Source organism: Homarus americanus, unplaced genomic scaffold, assembly GCF_018991925.1.
Source record: "Homarus americanus isolate GMGI-L3 unplaced genomic scaffold, GMGI_Hamer_2.0 scaffold20475, whole genome shotgun sequence".
NCBI lineage: Eukaryota > Metazoa > Arthropoda > Malacostraca > Decapoda > Nephropidae > Homarus > Homarus americanus.
Window position 1 is genome coordinate 9,202 of NW_024739742.1, and position 8,471 is coordinate 17,672.

Here is an 8,471-nt window from a genome sequence, read left to right on the forward strand (position 1 = left end):
TTACTGACGAATCATCCTCCATCTCACACAGTAGAAAATTTACTTTTCCACCAAACTTCTAATTACGGCATTTTTGATAGTTGCCTTTTTCCAGTTTGACTTAATCTCTACCTTATAATGCTTAGCCAACGAAACCCAATCATCTATACGTATGGTAATACAATCCAAACTTAACACTGAAGGTTCAGCAATGAACTTAGCTAAATCAAAAGGCTTAACACACCGACTAGTGGAGAAAACATACCCAAATAATTGTAAGCTTCACTCCCAGACACAGGCCCCCCATTTTATTAATGTCTTCATAACTTAGCAACTTGAATTACGTTAAAGATGAATATAAAAATGAGGGGTGTAGATATATGAGACGAATATGCTGTAATATGTAACTGTACTATTTACCATTATTGATTCAGGTCTCTGTATTATATGTTATAATCATACTCCCTTTTGTCACTGTGTTAGTTCAGACTTTGAGCACATGCGCGCTGTACGCGCATGCGCAGATAGAGATACCCAGAGAGATTCCAAGACAGGACGCTGTTTCCCCTGTCTTAACTCCTTTTGTGTGTTTGTCCCAGAAATGGAACTTACGAACTTGACAGCAGTGTGTTTCCTTCACCCCTGATTGTAGGAGCACCTGAGTCTCTCCCACATGGCGCAGTGTTTAACTGGGACATCACATTATTCAGAATTGGAGTGGACACAGAATCTCTCTCGGAGCCGCCATCTTGTCAACTCCTCCTGTCTAGTGAATCTCGGCGCGTACCTCACAAGATATTCCTGGATTTACAGTGCAGTGTTGTGAAGTGCTTTTTCAGTGTTGTGTGTGCCCTTTAGTGTCTTTAAAGTGTTTCCCCGTGTTCTTGCACTTTTTACAAAAGTGGGGAGCCTTTTTAAGACCTATGGGAGAGCTCAAGTTTTGGCATCCTTCCCCGTTCATGTTTCGACTGTCACTGGCGTGAGCTCCCACCCCGCGCTAGTCAGCCTGCCTCGAGTACACACACGAACGAACGCACACACACACACACTCACAGACGCTCGCAGATATCTTCCATTTTAAGACGATTGCTCTTCTGCTCACTTATTAATTACAGTAATTGTGAGAGAAATAAACCAGGCCATATGGAAGATCAGGAATTTATTGGGTTTTCTTCAGATACCCAACAAGCCCAACTTCAGACGGATGTCGGTGCAGTAAGTGGACTCCAAGTGGAGCGGAAAGTGGATCAAGCGGCCCCACCCACCCTTAGACCTCACTACACACGTCCGCAATCTGCCACAGGTGTCGACTTCCTTCATTTAATTCAGTTTTTGGAAGAAAACCGACGACAAGACGACATCAGGAGGCGACAGGAAGACGATGAACGAAGACGTGAAGAGAATCACAGACGTCAACAAGAAAATGCCAGATTCAGTGCCATTATCGAGTAGTTGGCACCTGTTACCCTTCAAGCAGCTACTACACCTGCCTCTTCGTCCACAGGTGCACCTGCAGGGTCCTCTTCAACTTCTTTGCCCCCCCCCCCCCACAGAAAGCACTCGCTCAGAGTCCACCGCCACTCCAAGCTGATGCCTCGTTCCAGGTATTCCGTGAATGGCGTCGGAGGTGGGACGATTATTCGATGATGGTTGATTTATCAAGGTTGCCTAGGGAGAAACAGCTGATCCAGATGAGGATGTGTCTCACCCTAGAGACACAACGTATCCTGGAGCACACCCTGCAAATTCCCCACGACACAGACAAGACTGTGAAGGACGTCTTGGATGCTTTACAGACGCATATCAAGGGCCTCCTCAACGAAGCTCTGCGTAGGAGAGAACTTCTCAGTTGTAAGCAGCTGGAGGGTGAGTCGACTGCTGGACCCGGAGCTGCGAAGACCTGCCTCTTTTGCTGCATGTTTGAGCAGTCTGCAACTTTGTTGTGATAAGACACTCAATCCTAGTGATTGTACTTACTCAACATAGTGACGGTGTAATTACCATCACAGATTGTACGGAAAATTCCAACTTTTGGAAAAAACAAATATTTGGGCTCCCCAAATTTTGACTACTACCCGTGCGTCTACGTCCTGGCTTGGCCAATCAGTGGTGCCCCACGGTGGCGTGATACATGCACGTTTACTGCGGTGCTCTGATTAGCTAACCAGGCGTGGCGTGGTGATGAAGCTGTTTCTACTCTCTAAGTCCTCTTCTTCCTTTTTTCATCCCCCTCATGCAGTCCGTTCTTTGAACGAGCGGAACAACGATACAGTCGATCCGGCAAGGGAACCTGTGATAGTGCAGGAGCACCCCTTGTCCGGGGTCATTGGCAACTTTCTTAGATATAACTATGGTCTGGGTAACCTGGGTGCAGGAGACCCTACAGGCCCGACGCCCGTCAGGGGGGCGGGGTCACTGCTCCCAGGCAGGAGCCCTGTGTTATAGGTAAGATTAGATGTAATCAAGAAGATGACAACTAGCATTAGAATAAAACATAGAGATAAGGGACACTCTATTGGAAGGGGAAAAGTGGCAGAAATCACTTACAACAAACTGCAAGTCCCACTAACAAGAATATTCAGCACCAATGAAGGTTTTAAAGTAATCTGTAAAGATGACTTTGACTCAGATAAAATCCTTTCAAAAGAAGCAAGAGATATATTTTACAATGAAGGCCTTATTGTTGTCATGCCACCAGAACAAAAAGCAAAAAGATCAGTTTTTGTTCGTCAAGTCGACCAAGAGATCGGGAGGAAGACATCGGAAGACCTGAAAGATGAACTGGAACGCCAAAATAGGTGGATGAAGATTGAAGAAGTCATTAAGATAAAGGACTAAACTCATGTTTTTAAGATTACTTTTGAAGAAGTGCCAATGGCTGAGAGAGTTTTACAACAGGGCTTTCTAATATTCAACATGAATGAAGGCATTCATCAGGTCTTAAAACTTGCTTCTCCCTGCCTGTCTGACACACAACGAGAGACTGTCGGAAAAAAGAAAAAAAGTACTGCTCAGATTGCAGGCGACGACCATACCTACACTGAATGTAAGAATACACATGTTGGCTGTCTCGCTGTAAGAGAATGTATGCATGGACTGGACATTCTAGCAATGGCATGCCCAATAAAAACACATGATAAAGTACAAGGAACAAGAAACAAGGAAAAAGGAACAAGACAAGAAGGATACGACATACGTCGAAATAGCCAAGAGAGCGGTCCAAGAGGCTCATAGACCAGAATCCACCATATTAAACCTAAGTGAGCCAATACATGATAAGGTAATGATTAGTATGATCCATGCACATTTGCACAATATCATTGCACCCAGATCATACAATGAGGAATTAAGGAAAATGTTTAAATTGAATAGCCTACCAGAGATGATATTTCCAGAGAATCCACAATCCGAAAAACTATTTCAGGCAACATACGCAAGCGAACTGAGAGAAAGACTACAGCTAGACAAACAAAGGTTTGAGCAAGGAGCAACAGCTGATACACAAGGAACACAAGCGACTGATAGAGATCCCAGACAGATGACTAGAAGTGACAAAGAGAAGATAGAAATAACAAAAGGACAGACTATAAGACAAAGGAGTAGGAGGAGAGAATATATGATGGAAACTGAACACAATATACAACCTGAATCTGCTGAAGATATTGGATTAAAAGTTATCACTACAACAAAACATGGAATTCCAACATCGAGACCAACAGGAGGGACAATAGTAAAAAACTGTGAAGGAGGGATATATAAGTGGACATATCAAGAAAAATCCCCAAGTGAAGATTATGTCTGGTCACTAATTACTACGGACAAACTAAAGATTACGACCAATGACTTTAAAATAGTAGACCCGTCAGAGTTTAGATGAGTCAGAAGCGGGAAACAGGATGATAGGTCTCCACTTCAACAGTTACAATCCAAGTATAAGAAATAATGGACAATAGACAAACAGTAAGAACTTTAAGAATAATACAACACAACGTAAGAAACTGGAAGACCGAGAGAATTAACCTAAGTAATATATATCAAGAAATTGACCCTGACATTATACTAATAAACAGTCACGGTGAGACAGAAAACAACAACATAAAACTCTTTAACTATTATGTAAACCAAAGAAATAAATCGGGCGAGAAAAATGACGGAGTAGCTATAGCGGTTAAAAGAAACTTAAAATTTAAACTAATTGATGACTTCCAGGATGAATTTCTAGGAATAAAAATAAATACAACTCAAGGAGACGTAATTATTGCTACTACTTATCTGCCACCGAGACGACCCTACTCACCTATAGAAGACCTATTAAAATTGGCTAACAATAGTCATCCGATGTACATCTTAGGAGACTTTAACGCCAGACATAGGATCTTTGACAATACAAATAATAACGTCGTGGGAAACGCCCTTAATCAATTAATAAATTTAGGGAAAATCAACCATCTGGGTCCTAACTTTCCAACCTGGAGAAATCACAATACACAATCGACACCAGACAAAATTTTTACCAACAACAAAGCCTTTTTCAATTACCATATAATACAGGGACCTCTTACAGGCAGTGACCATCTGCCAATTATACTAACACTGTCAACAAGCCCCATACAGATACCAATAAAAAAAGAGACTGAAAATGAGTAAAACAGACTGGGACAGCTTCAAAGACGACTTAAGTAATCACCACTCGATTAACCTACAAGGGAAAACAACAGAAGATATAGACTCAGAAATGGACAGACTGCACTCAGCAATAAAAACATCTATAACCAAACACACTCCTACTTCACACTTTAGAACATTACCCAACAACAGACTATCAGAAGAAGTTAAATTAATCCAGACCTATTACAATGAAATAAACAGGTACGTATATGGAAAGACACGGCAGTAACAGATGGCTATATACGACACAGATAGCACTACAGATAAAATTAAGAGACGCATGTAAGGAAGCAAACAATAAAAAATGGAATGATATTATAATGGCGGCTGACATGACTAAAGACACAAAAACATTTTGGACTTCCATAAACAAGATGATGGGGCACAACAAGCAAAAACACCATACATTAAAGACCAAAATGGAACAAAATTGTACGAGGAAAATGAACAAGAGTCAGCATTCAAAAGGGAATGGGTAAAAGTTTTTAAAATATCAGATGAGGAAAATGAAGATTTTGATAGTGAACACGAAGAAAGGATAGAAGAAGAAATGGGAAGACATATACATAGAATCACCCCAAGGCAATATATAGACTATAACTTATTACCTAATATTCAAATAATAACCATGGGAGAAATGATGCACTGTCTGAGGAAGTTTAAGGAAAAAGCCCCTGGGCTCACAGGTATTACACGAAAAATGATCATGAATCTACCTGAAAACATTTTAAATACACTATTAAACATTTATAACGCATGCTTAATAACTGGTTACTTTCCTGACAAACTAAAATATGCTAAAATGATATTTATTCCCAAGGAGGGTAAGGACAATAAGGAAATATTAAACTACAGGCCAATATCTTTATTAGAAATTACTGGGAAACTCTTGGAAAAAATTTTAAATACAAGACTTATAGCCTTTTTAACACAACATGGGAAAACTAACAACAGACAACATGGATTTATGCCCAATAGAAATACCCTAACTGCAATAGCTATAATAACGGAAAAAATTGCAATAGAAAAAAGCAAGGGTAACCAGATCAATATAATTTTAAGGGATTTTTCTAAGGCCTTTGATAAGGTTTGGCATTTAGGCTTAAAATATAAAATATTAAAACTGGGACTTAATGAATACTTTCTAAGAATATTGTGTAACTATTTAGATGGTAGGAGAGCACAAATTCAAATTGGAAACTTTTTGGGAACTATGTTTAATCTTGAAAGTGGAGTACCTCAAGGAGGATGCCTTTCTCCAACACTATATACAATTTATACTTCAGACACACCTCAACCTACCCCCTTTAGCGAATATGTAATGTTTGCTGATGATATTACTCAAATAGTATCATACCCAGGAAAATCAACCCAATTTATGGCACTCTACACGGGAAGAGCGATAAAAAACATAAATGATTTTGAGAAAAAATGGAAAATCAGGACAAATAAGAACAAATTCAAGAGAATACCAATAGCCAAGATTAAACAAGTCCAGTAATAGTCGACCAGGAACTATACCCATACGACACTGAAGGCAGGATGCTTGGATTAAAACTAACAAAAAGAGGATATATAACATACTTAAAAGATAAAGAACGACAGGCAAGAATAAGATTATCAAAAATAATACGCTTTAAGAACCTTATCATTAATAACAAAAGAAAGATTTATATTGCCCTTGTCAAATCAATTATGGACTACCCACCCATCCCATTGAACACCCTTAGTAAAACGTGCATTAAAAGGTTACAAACAGTACAAAATATAGCCCTCAGATTTATATATAACATAAAATATACAGACCACATCAATAATGAACAGCTACACAAGAGAGCAAACCTCTTAGCAATCAATGTAGATATACACAACAAAGCTGTAAATATTTGGAAAAAAGTGACTGAACTTAACACAGAAACATATCAAAACTGGATAAATAATATAGACAACGAAGAATTCCAAGAACACAGTTGGTTTAAATCAGTCAGGAAGAAAGTAATTGAACCATCTCCTGCCCCAATATACATATAAAACATTAATAGAGAGAATAAAAGATGAGAGTGACCTACCAGCTCCACAAGAACCTGGCAGGCCTCTCCATACAGTGTACCTTTAGACTAACATAACTAATATTTAACATTTAACATTGAACTAACATCTTAGCAAAAAAAAAAAAAAAAAAAAAAAAAAAAAAAAAAAAAAAAAAAAAAAAAAAAAAAAAATGTGATTACCCTCCCAGCTACACAAGGACCTGGGCGGGCTCACTAACTCAAAAAAAAATAAATAAATAAAAATAATAATAATAATAATAATAATGTGATTACCCTCCCAGCTACATTAGCCAGGAAGAAGTAATTGAACCACCTCCTGCCCCAATATACACATTCACACATAAAACATTAATAGAGGAATAAAGATGAGAGTGACCTACCAGCTCCACTAAGAACCTGGCAGGCCTCTCCATACAGTGTACCTTTAGACTAACACAACTAACACTTAACTAACACCTCAAAAAAAAAATAAATAAAAAACAAATGTGACTACCCTCCCAGTTACACAAGGACCTGGGCGGGCTCACTAACTCCAACAATAATAAAAATAATAATAATAAGCAGCATTATATAAATAAACCAATATTAATACAAAGGTCTGACGACCCAAGGGAGCAGAACAAAGACAAAACACCAATAAGAAAGATGAAGCGATCTGGTTGAGCCCAGATTCTTTCTACTTCTGCTGTATTTCAGTTTCACCACTTTTCCTTCAACCCCTAATAATCTTCTTTCACCTCTTAACTAAAGACTTCGTACTCGTACTCTTCTCCGAGAGAGAAGGAGGAGGACGTGTGCCTCTTAGAACATGTGCAGCATCAGCCATGAGCGGCGGACGGCCATTCGTGTCTCTGTGGACAGCAGGCAAAAGAGCGCCTCCAGTTACTTGCGAGGGCGACAACTGTCGTCGGGACGGGACACACACACATGTGTGTGTGCCCGGCTTTGTTGTGGTTGAATGTGGGTGCGCCAAGTCCATGGACTTGCTAGTGATAGGCTTGTTTTTAAGGGCACGCCTCGGGCAAGGCGCGGGCGATTAAACCCCAAGGCGGAAGCTCGGTTCGGGTTACCCTCGTGTCGGGGAGACAGTCAGCAGGCACCGAACTCGCAGCAACCGATGGATGTATATTTCCGACCCTCGTAGAGGAGTGGCGGCGACAAGCTCATATGGCTGCCGCCGCCACAATATGCGTTGAACTTGTCGATGTATCTGGTATTCTTGCGATTCACATACCGACACGCAGTTTGCTGCGGTCTTCATCGACCCACGAGCCGAGTGATCCCCCGTTAAGAGTTGTGAATTTCCCATTTGGTCTTTTTGCGACTAACCATCACAGGTAGAGTCTCAATGAAAGGGTTTGACAGACATAGCCCAAGTTTGTGGTTTGGGTTTGGCCGGACGGCTTGTTGATGTTTTTTGACACTAGAATTTCACTCTTTTTGGGTCAAGAGGCTTATTCGCTGGTAGTAAGGAACGGACGGGCAGCCGTCCAAAGCCCCGTCCGTCCTCCTCCGGTCATTGCGCTCTCGCCTGAGTGTGGTCCACCCACAGCGTGGTACCTATTTTTGGTGCGGGGGCCGGGATTGTCCTCTTTCGCTGCTGGAGTTGCCAGAGCAGAGCCCGAGACCGCCCAAATCAGGATAGTAGTAGTTTTAAGAGCGCCCCGTTCTCTTTCTCTCTGTTAATGATCCTTCCTCAGGTTCACCTACGGAAACCTTGTTACGACCTTTACTTCCACTAAATGATCAAGTTTGGACATCTTTCCGTCAGCT

The 8,471-nt window shown here is 40.7% G+C and overlaps 1 non-coding gene across 1 annotated transcript; it reads right to left on the reverse strand.

The window, feature by feature from the left end:
• Positions 1-7,830: 7,830 nt before the first annotated feature.
• LOC121874975 lies at positions 7,831-7,994 on the reverse strand. The gene has a single exon (XR_006090526.1). It is a non-coding gene; the product is annotated as a 5.8S ribosomal RNA (ribosomal RNA).
• Positions 7,995-8,471: the final 477 nt, after the last annotated feature.